The sequence below is a fragment of the Heliangelus exortis genome, chromosome 7, assembly GCF_036169615.1.
Source record: "Heliangelus exortis chromosome 7, bHelExo1.hap1, whole genome shotgun sequence".
In the NCBI taxonomy this organism is placed as follows: Eukaryota; Metazoa; Chordata; class Aves; order Apodiformes; family Trochilidae; genus Heliangelus; species Heliangelus exortis.
In genome coordinates this window covers 29,577,164-29,590,124 of record NC_092428.1, presented here as the reverse complement: position 1 = coordinate 29,590,124, position 12,961 = coordinate 29,577,164, and the positions used below count along the sequence as shown (strand labels likewise).

Genomic DNA, 12,961 nt, shown 5'->3' with positions numbered 1-12,961 from the left:
GGAAATGCTCAACCCACTCCCTGCTAAACAATCCCTAAACAAGTCCCTATTTTTCAAAGCTTCAAAATGCCTGCTGTTTGCTCACTGAGCATTAAGGAATGGTATTTAGCTGGCTTCAGTTGCACAACGTGCCCCTTTACAGACCATCTTCTTTAAATGCCATGCCCTGTGCTGGTGCATCCAGAACCATCATCCCAAAGGAAAGCAGAAGGCCCTTTACCCATCACAAGGACTGACAGTAGGAAAACATGTAGGAAAACACAGGAGAAGGGCAGGCATCGTTAGCTGGCACTGCACCAGTACAAATCCTGAGGGCTTTGGATATTGTTCTGGTGAGAACAGCAACCCTCCAGCCTGTTTGGAGCAGCAGTTTTCGCCTGAGACACGTTATTCCTCTAGAAGCACACACATGTCAAACACCATACTGTGTTTCCTTGAGAGTTCCTCTCACCACCCTCCTCGTTGCCATATGGCACTTGCTGTTATTATGGAAATACCAGCTTCTAAACATATAACATAGCACAGCAAACAGACATAGGAAACCCACACAAGTTGTCAGAGCCTTGGTTACTTCTTTCCCAGGCCTGGAGTCACTCCTGCCATGTCTTTCACTCCCACTTTCCTTTGTCTCCCTGTGCCCTTCAGCTCCATCCACTCCAAGTAGCAATAGGACAAGGTGAAATGGCTTTAATGTGAAGGAGGGGAGATTTACATCAGACATTAGGAAGAAATTCTTCACTATGAGGGTGGTGACACCTCACCAACCTGGCCCAGGTTGCCCAGAGAAGCTGCCTCATCCCTGGAAGTGCTGAAGGACAGATTGGATGGGGCTTGGAGCAACCTGGGCTGGTGGGAGGTGTCCCTGCCCATGGCAGGGGGGTTGGAACTGGATGAGCTTTAAGGTCCCTTCTGACCCAAACCATTCAGTGATACTATGATGATCTGCAGGCACATGGCTGTGAAGGAGCTTGCCCTTGCCATGGAGGCTTCCAGCTGAAGGACTCACTCATCACCTGGGGACCATGTCCTGCAAACCCAGGAACTGCTTCCTGAATGGAAAATGGAGATGTTGGACTTGGTGACCTTTAGCTGGGAGGCAAATGGGCAGAAGCCCTCAAAGCTGCCACTTGTATGAGGAAGGGGGGTGCTTGGCCAGTGCTGGGTCTGTGTGCAGGTACATCAGGGAGAGGTCCCTGAAGCACCTACAGGGTGGTGACTTCTGAAGCAGTCTGGAACAATCAGCATCATTTTGTGGTTGCTGCCGTCAGTCCATTTTGGATCAGGAAATCACTCAAACAAGACAGAAGCTTGCAATATTTTGATACCCTCTAGTAAATAAAATGAGATCAAACCCACTGTGTAAATCCTAATTTCACCTCCAGTCTACCTAACTCACAGCCCACGGCACTGGTTTCTTTGCACAAACTGGAGCTTCCAGGATGGAACATCTCAACACAGACACACACTGAGAAAGCCAGCAGGCTCCTTGGGTGCTGAGCAGCCCTGGGGCTGTCCCTGTGGGTGCTGCTCACTATGTAGCTTTTTAAGTGACAGTGTAGTTACTGAAGGAATGTGCAGACAACACAGTGTTCGGATACAGAGTTAGTAAAGAATCTGAGTGGATGAAAACAGCAACTCACAACCTCCTAGAATCCAGCAGAAAGACAGAGCCTGTGCAGCTCAGGTGAGCTCTTCTGGGATGTCTGGAGGTTCAGCTACATCTGCCTGATGCTGCTTTCTGCTGCCTTGAGTAACTGACTCTGCTGAGGGCATGAATAAAATCCAAACCCTGAATATGGGCAGCACACAACCTGCCTGATGGCCATCCCAAACCCAGTCCGTCTGGAAGCCCAAACCCACAGCAATCATCCTCACGCAAAAAAACCCTACAAGTGTCTGAATTTGTAACAGAATAAACCACAAAGGAACACATACCGTCATAAGCCTGTTTGCCCTCTATTACCTCTTGTACAGGACTATTTGATGCTCAGTGGCAATGCTTGTTGTACAAAATGCAGTCAGCTTAGCACAGCTGTTATGACATGCTGGCCCTCACTGTAGCAGAGGATGCTCTTCAAACAACAGGGCAAGTGGTATCAGCTAAAGAAGCAAGAAAATTGCCCATCCAATAACTGTACTTTACAGCAGAGCAGGAAAAGAAAACAAGCAGCTAAATGCTATTACCTATGTGAATAAACCAAACATAAAGAAGAGACAAGCACAGACTTCCTTCTAAGGTACACAAGTTAGCATGTGAGGAGGGTGACCCATTTGTGATGAGGAAAAAGGAAATACCAGAAATAATCTCTGAAAACACAAGAACCAGAGCAGTTCCCCGGATCCATCCACTCCTGGGTCATGTTTGTTTCAGTGCTGGATATACCACTACAGACAGTAAATACATGATGCAATTGCTTTCATTCCTTGTAGGTGACACAAAATATTTTTTTGGGCCCTGATCTTGCCATTGGCCTCACTAAAGGAGTCTGCTCTCAGCTAATTCTTGGGATGCATGGGCCTCAGGGAGGGGGGACTAGGAAAGAAAAAACACCTCTCTCAACTGAAAGAGAGAAAAGGAGTGCATAGTTTTACTATAGCAAGGAAAGCAGAACTGCTTTAGCTGCACCCTGAAGACCTGGCTGAAGCACCCCAAGCTGTGGTCCCAAGGGGAGGAGATGGAGAACTGGGTGGGTACCACTCCAGGGGCTCCTGGAGCTAGGGCTAAGCATCGTGTTGCTGTCACTCTGCCTGCCAGTAAAAATATCCATCCAGTTTCAAAAGTTTAAAAAAATAGAAAGAATGATTTCCTGAGGAAATGGAAATGTTAAACACTTGGAAGTGAAACCATATGCTTACGATGATGAAGTGTAACTAAAACAGCTCCAAGAGTGGTGTCTTTGGTAGTCAGATCCTCCTGTTTCAGCACAAGCCTGTTTAACACCTGCAGTCACCCAAAATGGGGGTGAAAAGCCAAGTGGGTGAGAGCCCTAGGAAAGAAGTCACCTCTCACTTATGCTTAACTCTTTATTTAGAAAGTATCACTGGCAAACAAAGTCTGCATGCAAGTGAATTCTTTATCTTCCTAACAGAGTAACAAGACAGATAAATATAGAAAAGGTATCATACAAAATGTCATCATAAACATTCATAAGATAAAGATAAATAACCTTTAAATTCTACTGACTCATTTTTCCCTTTACTTCATAGCTTATGGACTGAAATGCTACTTCCAGTACATGGAATATACCAAAATAGTTACACCTGCACACAGATAACACCATTCAAAGTCTGTGGCCAAATTTGTTCCCTGACATATATTCCAGTAAGATGCTGAAAAGTACCTAAGCACATACCTAGGAAAATTAGTCCTGTCATTAAAATTTCACATTGGTCAAAACATACCATCAATGAAGTGAATACCACAAACCAAGGTATGTTGCTGATAAAATCTCTGACTTTTAAGTAAGAAGGGAAAAGATCTCATATTTTATTAGATAAAAAACTCACTGTGCCTTGTGAAGATTTTTTTTCATTTTAATTTCCCACTTAAATACCTAGCATTTTTTTTCTGGCTCAAAGTCACCTTAGAAATTTGGGGCAGAAACAGCAGTCTGCAGAGAGACCAGATCCCCCCTCCTCTTTCCCATTTGCAACATACCTGTGGGTTTTGATGGGTTTGTGGTGAACTACAAAGCTGGGTGAGGATTCTTGACTGAAACCCACTTTTTTCTGAGGCCATTTAATTCTGTGTAAACTGCAAGTGTCTAAACAAGACTGCTCTGGAAAGCTGTACTTCTGTTTTGGGCAGAAGCACCCATTTTGAAGGACTAGAACAACATCTGCAGTCAGCTGGTTGAGGTTTCCTCCTGTAGATGTTTGTGGGGAGGCATGAGCTCAGTTTAAGTCTCTATATTCAAGTCTATAAAAGCCAGGGACATCTTTTTGGCTTCTTGGTCATTACTGATGTGGCCAATGATTGGACTCATGTGCTATCTGTTCAGCAGCATTTTATTCTTGAATGTATTGGAATCCCCAGAGAAGATATTTTGAAGAAATTCATGGAGGATCACCAAGAAGACATGTGCCATGTTGGACATAGCCTCTGGATCTCTCCTCTCTTTGTCATTAAATCAACCTGGATTAAAACTGAAAGAAATCCAAATGAAACTGAATGAAATCCAAAAAAACCCAACAAAAACCCAAACCCCCAAACTGAACAAAAATCAAATTAACTAAAACAGTTCCCTCCTTAAAACCCAGAAACCGCACAGGGGATGTAGGAAGATTTAATTGGTCCTCATGCTCAGTGACCCAACTGATGAGTACACATCTTCTCTTTTTTTTTAAATTTAAGATGAATCAAAATATTTCAAACAAGTGCTGACCCAAGTTTATTATTTATCTGCTTTTCTTTTCCTCTGTCCTGCTTTAGTTCCTAACAACAGAAAGAACAAGAAAAAAGCTTTGGAATAAGAGGAAACCCTCAGTCTCTGCACTCAGGCTTGACAATAGGGAGCAGCACCAGAGTCAGAAGGGCTTAGCAGTCCATTTGTAAGACTTGTTAGCACACCAAAACTAAATCTTCCTTTTTTTCAAGAGGCTGAGGCCTGTCAAAGTGATTCTCACCAGCCCTGGGATGGATGAAAATTTCAGTGAGAGATGTCCCAGAATTGCAAACCTCCCTCTTCATTCAAACTCTGTTAAAAGAGATCCTAACCACCCCAGCCCAAATCTAAAACCAGTTCTGTTTTTTCCCCCATCCTTGTTTTCTACATGTAAGCTCTCTTACAGTGGCACACAATGAAAAGGAGGACAAAAGCAGGAACTAAAAGCAAGATTAAAAAATATGCAGCGTGATTGAACTAAGAAGCCTATCACATCCCATTGCACAGTGTGCACCGCTAGCAATTTCCTCTTTTTTTGTCAAAAAATGAAAACCAAAGCCTTTAAAGTTGTTTGGTGTCTAGTCAGGGTACTAATGGAGAACAAACCACATCTTTAGACACTGAATAATTCCTTTTAGAGCTATAGTAATACATTTCCCATTTAAAACCAGCAAGTCTAACACCAGTGCTTATAAATATCTTTTATAATTTACTGCTGCTCTTCTCCATCCCAAAGTGCTATAAACTTAATAAACAGAACATATTATAGTGCCTAGACTTTGAGGATGATGAAAGTTGTGTCTTATCAAAGGATCCTTTGTGGATGCTTTAAAAGGATTTAAATTGCTTTGATTGCATTATTAACAGTGTCTGCGTTGCTCTTGTATTTCAGAATAATCTGAGAATCTGGAACATTAGCTCTTGCATTCTACAAAAGATGGCTTTCCATCTCTAATAAAATGCTTCAATGCAAAAGTTAACCTTTGTGTTCAAAAGCAAAATCCTGAGATTGGTCATGGTAACACTTCTCTAGACCCATTTATTACCTTCTGATTTTTCATGGCCTTCAGGACCAGAGATGTGATGGTCAGTCAGAACTTCACAGACTGATGGGAACCCATCCACTCACAGTCAAAACCATATCAGGTTTCTTTCTCTGAGAATCTGAAAATATGGGCACATTTCTGATGAAGAAGCATGGTTATTGCTGTTTAAAATGGATAAGTACATGTACAATAAGGCAGTGAGGGATTTTCTCTTCCTTTGGAATGTTGCAGAATTGGAATTGGTTTTGGTTTTGTTTTTTAGGGTTTTTTTGTTGGTTTCTTTTTGGTTTTTTTTTTTTGTTGGTTTTTTTTTTTTTGTGGGTTTGGTTTTTTGGTATTTTTTTGTTTTGTTTTGGTTTGGTTTTGGGTTTGTTTGTTTTGGGTTTTTTTGTTTGTTTGCTTTTAAATATAGCAACCTGTTGTGGAGATGATAAGGACTCTCCACTTGCCCAGTGCCATGCTGCATTTATAAAATGAGGCTAATAGCACTACCTTGACTCAAAGCAGAATAATTGCTGGATACAAGTGGAGAGCCCTGTGGCTCCTTGCAATTTTCTTGCAAATTCCCAGAGTGGAAATTTAGTCCAAGAGAGCACAGCAGAGTGTTTTTATACATGATACAGCTCTATAACTTCACCTGGCACTTCAATGAGATAAAGAAATGATGATGTAGCTCCTGTCTTGGAGAAAATTTATCTTGGCAGGGCCAAAGGTGTGCAGGTGCAGGACAGAAATTCTGAGGCCAAGGTTTTGGGATGAAGTGTTGCTAGTGGCAAAAGCACACTCCTTCTTAACAATAAGCATTTCATCTCTTTATTTCTAATAAAATATGGAAATTGTTACAATTTATGATAGAATGATAGCCTGATAGATTCCTTATTTTAAACAGCATAGAATCATAGAATCATAGAATCATAGAATCCTAGGGGTTGGAAGGGACCTCAAAAGATCATCTAGTCCAACCCCCCCTGCCAGAGCAGGGCCCCCTAGAGTACATCACCTAGGAACGTGTCCAGGCGGGTTTTGAATGTCTCCAGTGAAGGAGACTCCACAACCCCCCTGGGCAGCCTCTTCCAGGGCTCCGTCACCCTTACAGTAAAAAAATTTCTTCTGATATTCAACTTGAACCTCCTATGCTCCAATTTACACCCATTATCCCTTGTCCTATCACTGGTCACCACTGAGAAAAGCCTAACTCCATCTCCCTGACACTCACCCCTTACATATTTGAAAACATTGATGAGGTCACCTCTCAGTCTCCTTTTCTCCAAACTAAAGAGACCCAGCTCCCTCAGCCTTTCCTCATAAGGGAGATGTTCCACTCCCTTAATCATCTCAGTAGCTCTGCGCTGGACTCTTTCAAGCACTTCCCTGTCCTTCTTGAACTGAGGGGCCCAGAACTGGACACAATACTCCAGGTGCGGCCTCACCAATGCAGAATAGAACCTCTCTTGACCTACTAACCACACCCTTTCTAATGCACCCCAGGATGCCATTGGCCTTCTTGGCCACAAGGGCACATTGCTGGCTCATGGTCATCTTCTTGTCTACCAGGACCCCCAGGTCTCTTTCACCTACATTGCTCTCCAGCAGGTCAGCCCCCAACCTATACTGGGACATCGTGTTGTTCTTCCCCAAATGCAAAACTCTACACTTCCCCTTGTTGAATTTCATCATGTTTCTCCCTGCCCAACTCTCCAGCCTGTCTAAGTCTCTCTGAATGGCAGCACAGCCTTCTGGTGTGTCAGCCACTCCTCCCAGCTTAGTGTCATCAGCAAACTTGCTGAGGGTACATTCTATACCCTCATCCAAGTTGTTGATGAAGATATTGAACAACACCGGTCCCAGTACCGATCCCTGAGGGACTCCACTAGTCACACACCTCCAACCAGATTCTGCCCCATTGACTACAACTCTCTGACTCCTTCCTTTCAACCAGTTCCTGATCCACCTCACTACCTGATCACCAAACCCATACTTGATCAACTTATCTACAAGGATGCTGTGAGAGACGGTGTCAAATGCTTTACTGAAATCAAGATAAACCACATCTACCGCTCTTCCATCATCTATCCACCTAGTAATTTCCTCATAGAAGGCTATGAGGTTAGTCAAACATGATTTACCCTTGATAAAACCATGCTGACTGCTCTTGATGACCCCCATGTCCTTGATATGCCTGGAGATAGTGACAAGAACAAGTTGTTCCATCACCTTTCCAGGGATGGAGGTGAGGCTGACCGGTCTATAGTTACCCGGGTCCTCCTTCTTGCCCTTCTTGTAGACTGGAGTGACATTTGCTATCCTCCAGTCCTCAGGCACCTCTCCTGTTACCCATGACTTATTGAAGATGATGGAGAGTGGCCTAGCAATGACCTCCGCCAGCTCCCTCAGCACCCTTGGATGCATTCCATCTGGACCCATCGACTTATGGATGTCCAGATTACTCAGCTGATCCCTAACCCAATCCTCATCTACTATGTCAAACTCCTCATTTATCTTGACTACTTCTGGGGCTAAATGAATCTGGGGCTCATGTGGAAACCCTGCAGGAGTAAAGACAGAGGCAAAGAAGGCGTTCAGCACCTCTGCCTTCTTTATATCCTCTGTCACCAGGGCTCCCAGCTCATTCTTTAGTGGGCCAATATTGCCTCTAGTGTTAGTTTTGCTAGCTATGTATTTGAAAAAGCCCTTTCTATTATCCTTAACCTGACTTGCAAGGTTAAGTTCCAAGGAGGCCTTAGCTTTCCTAATTGCCTCCCTACATCCTCTGACAACAGTCCTATATTCCTCCCAAGTGACCAGCCCCCCCTTCCATGATCTGTAGATTTTCCTTTTCCACTTAAGTTTTCCCAGCAGTTCCTCTTTTAACCATGCTGGTCTCCTAGCTCCCTTACTAGATTTCCTAACCATAGGGACGCTCTGATCCTGTGCTTGCAAATAGTGGTTCTTGAATATTGACCAGCTATCTTGAGCCCCTTTATCTTCTAACACCCTGTCCCATGGGATTTCTCTTAACAGTTGATTGAGGAGGCCAAAGTTTGCCCTGTGGAAGTCCAGGATTCTGGTCCTACTGGGTATTCTGTTCCTTCCACACAGGATCCTGAACTCTACCATCTCATGATCACTGCAGCCAAGGCTGCCATTGACCACCACTGCTTCAACAAGGCCCTCCTTGTTGGTTATTACAAGATCCAGCAGCGCTCCTCTTCTAGTCGGCTTGTCCACCATTTGCATTAAGAAGTTATCATCAATGCACTGGAGGAACCTCCTAGACTGTGAAAAGCTGGCTGTGTGAGTCAACCAGCAGATATCGGGGTAGTTAAAATCTCCCATGAGGACTAGGGACTGAAGTTGTGAGGCTGCTTTCAGCTGCCTGTAGAAGGCCTCATCAACCTCCTCGCCTTGATCAGGAGGTCTGTAGTAGACCCCCACAACTGTATCACCCACACCAGCCTGCCCCTTAATTCTTACCCACAGACTTTCAACTTGCCCCTCATCAGCCCCTGCACAAAACTCAACACATTCTAGTTGCTCTCTCACATAAAGAGCAACTCCACCACCTAGCTTCCCCGCCCTATCTTTCCGAAAAAGCACATAACCATCCATGGCCACATTCCAGTCATGTGACCTATCCCACCATGTCTCTGTTATCGCTACCAGATCATAACCCTTAGCCCGTACACTGACCTCTAACTCTTCTTGCTTATTCCCCATGCTGCGTGCATTAGCATACAGACATTTCAGGAAACAAACAGAGCACACTGGTGAGACTAAATCCTCCCTAGACCACCTGCCTTCGGGCCCCGGTTCGTTCTTCTTGTGTTTGTCCCTAACAGACCCAGTTTTCTCCCCTTCCCCCTTCACATCTAGTTTAAAGCTCTCTCAATGAGCAGCTTGGCCTGCAGTGAAAACCAGCACTGCATTGCTGTAGGAAGCTCTAAACCTTGCAGATGAAGCTCCAGGGAAGAAGCTCTTTGGTCTTGGCTGATTTTCTCCCCTTGAATTAATGATTTGCTACAAAAAAACTTGGAGACCCTCATCTGTGCTGTTACAGTGAGCATTGCTTTGGCACTGGCTGAGTTTAATTGATTAAAAATACAAATGCAATCAAGCTACGTGAGACAATGGAATTGCCCCAAACTGGTTTTAAGTCCTGCCAACAATTTGTCTGCTTGTCAGCTGCCTTTTTTAAAACAAACAAAATGTAATCTCCTGATCATCAGACATCTAATGTAATTATTCAGATGTAGACAGCTTTTCCTTTGTATAACTTGCCTTATTTCCACTCTTTCCATGAGAAGATGGAAACAGTCCAAACCTTAGAGCTGGACCAATATGGAAAAAATGTTCAGAGAATATTGTAACAAATTTACAGTTAAACACACCTCAGTGATATATGTGGATCTTCTCACTTGTTTTTTTTTTAAAGCAGCTGTACTGGAGCTTTGCTCATGGAATTTTATTTGAAAGTCAAATCCCACAAACAGTTGCATAAATATGCTTGCAGGAGTACTTGAACCAGAATGCATATGTGGCTCTGTTGATTTTGGACAAAGATTTTGGCAGGAGGGTTAACAACCCACCCACCCTTTTTGTAGCAACAACAGCAAGAAACCCAAATGGGATCCAGTGAGCTCAATATAGTCACTGCATCCAAAAACAGAGTCTGGGGAGGGACCTTCAGCTGTCTCAGGGGAGACATTTGCTCACCCAGCCTTGTGCCAGGAGCATAAAATCAAGTGGTGAAGGGTGAATGCTCTGCCCTGAGGCTAGGCTATTTGCCAGTGGAAGACAAATTCTCATCCCAACAAAGTCTGAAGTAGTCTGATGAGCTATCCCAGCCCTCCTCCAACGCTTCTGTTATCTTCTAAAAGTTACTAAAAGCAATTCAGGCAATTGCATCCTTTCCACCTGAGTCATTGATCAAGTCCAGCATTCAGAAGCAGATTGCAGATACAGCAGGGCCAGGAGGAGTTTATCTTGAGAAGATGGAGCTCACCTTTAATGTTTTACCTCTTTCAGATCATAGAAGCAAAAATAGATATTGTTGTGTGAAGCACAGGGTGCATGGAAAGACAACAAATAATTGTTACAAATAATGAGAGTGACCTTCAAGCCTGCTGAAATGGATGGAAAGATTCCCATAAATTCCCATGGGGCTTGGATCATGCCTCGTTTTTCCACCTCCCTCAAGCTCAATTTACATGAATTAAACCCTCAGTCTGCCTCTGATCACCATGACAGTGGAAATGTGTGCACCATGATTAATTGCCAGGGAATCTGGATGGTGAATGTGCAGTGGAAATATTTCAAAATATTTTTTTAAACTGGAATTATTAGGTACCATGTCCTTAAACACATCCTTTCTTCTGCATTTGGCTACCAGTTAGCATAACAGTGCATAGAAAGGAAACAAAAATCAGAAAAGACCAGGGAAACTGACTGACTGACAGATAGATGGACAAGTATGCTATACTTCAAGTTAAAAATATCCTAACTACTAGTAGCAAGGTGGGTACCACCCTGATAAATAATACTTGAAAAAGACATGCTCCTGGACCAATGCCTTTGGTGAGGTTTCCTGAGAAGTGTCTGAACTGCTGTCTTCATGTCTCACAAAGCTATTCAGGGCATGGTGGACTTCCAAACTATTTCACACAGATCATAGAGGATGGATGCACCATCACCAAAATCTCCCAGCCCTTGAATGTGGTGCTTGTTCTGCAGCCCCAGGGGAAGGGCTGCCCACACCACAACCATCACTGCCACCCCTAGAAAAGGAGTTTGCCTTTATCTCCTTCAATGACTTCCAACAATGTGTCTGTGGCAATGCCAGGGGAATGGAAAAAATCCCCCAAACAAATATGAAAGCTCACCTCAGGAGAGTCCTGGGAAATTCGGGGAACAAACACTCAGTTGTTCTCATTTTGTTCATTTTGGGATGACAGAACTGGATGATTTGTCCTCAAAGAAGGTAGCTATTGAGATTTATTTGCTTATTTATTTTAATTTGGGACTTTTATGTCTGGGCTCTAAGATTTTAACTGAAATACCAAGCTTTCTGTCTCGTGCTGTTATTTAGACTCCTGCCTGGTGATAGTCTGAGTAATACGTGCTGAAAGAAAATGTCAGTAAAAGTTGTAATGTGAATGTTTAAGGTTATGAAATCTACAGAACTGTTGCTGCTGTATATAGCACAAAATAAACATCTCGATTCCAGGAAACTAAAGGAGACATCTTGTGAATCGCTTTCTCCAGACAAAAAGACTTCTGCAAAACTACTCTTTGACTTCTAACCCAGCCTGGACAGAAACCCAAGCAGCCATCAAGACTGAACCTTTATTGGGTCAATAAAATGGGAGACTGCACATAGCCACCAGCACAGGAACTCTGCAAATGCATATTTAATGCATTTAAGCAGCATACGCTGCTGACAGGCACATAATAAAACTATTTACAGGGATTACTACCTCTGCATGCCACTCAGGAGCCACTGCAAGGTCTGAACATCTCATCTATTTTATTGGTGACCTTTAATAAGATGGCACTGGTTGTCACTTCATTGTTAAAAATATCTTTTTTTTTTTTTCTTTCAGTTTTTCTTCTGATGTTTTGAACCCCAAACTTCGAGTAAACGGAACTCCACGATCTTACACTAGTCAGTTGTTTTTCCTAAGTGTTTCTCAATCTCTGCTTTAAAAAAAAAAAGCAAAATAAGCTCAACCATCATCCTAAATAATCAAAGAAAAAAATAAAAAGATCCTCAGCAATTTTAAGGGATATCACTGACCTTTGACAATATTGCTAAATTACCATTTAACTGGATCTTTGGCCCAAGTACAAGGGGTCTACACCTAATAACACAGACACTGACTTTGCCTTGGTTTTACATTTGCAGGATGATTTGCCTGCCTGCTGAGTGACAGCTTTCTCTAAGTGGGTGCAAAGGGGCTGAGTTGCTGAGTAAAAATGATCTGAATAATGGAAAGGAGATTTTTCAAGTCATTTAGAAATTCCAAATACACTAAAAGGAACTTTAAGTGCAAGAGGGGGATTGCCAATGGAAAGGATTTTTTTCTCCTTGACAGAAGTCTGCAGTACCAAGGATCTTCTCATGCCAAATTACTGAGATGAATGTAGAGAGTGTGGCAGGTGGTGTCCAGACACAAGATCCATGAACAGTCTTACTCAGGTCTAAAAAAAATATGCAATTTTAGAGAGAAATTCCTCTTCATTCCTATGAAAACTGTTTTGTCATAGGCAAACCAAGTACTTTCATAAACTTAAAGGTTATTCTAATATTTAGATTTTTTTCAGTTTAACTGAAATGTCTTGGTTTAGTTTCGCACTGTATTATGAATAACATCTTAACCTTATAAAGTGTTTTTTTTTTTTCCGCATAACATTTTGTCTCCTGAATTTCAACATACAACCACAAATGTTCAGAAACACAAAATAAAGCATCTGCAAAACAAGAAGCCCAGACTAACACCTCCAAAGCTGCTGAAGGAATTTTAGCAGACAGAA

At 42.8% G+C, this 12,961-nt stretch overlaps 1 protein-coding gene across 4 annotated transcripts in view; it reads right to left on the bottom strand.

Moving 5' to 3' along the window:
• GRK5 (G protein-coupled receptor kinase 5) overlaps positions 1 to 12,961 on the bottom strand; it is a 167,033-nt gene that overhangs the window by 61,921 nt on the left and 92,151 nt on the right. The gene's annotated exons all lie outside the window — the stretch shown is intronic.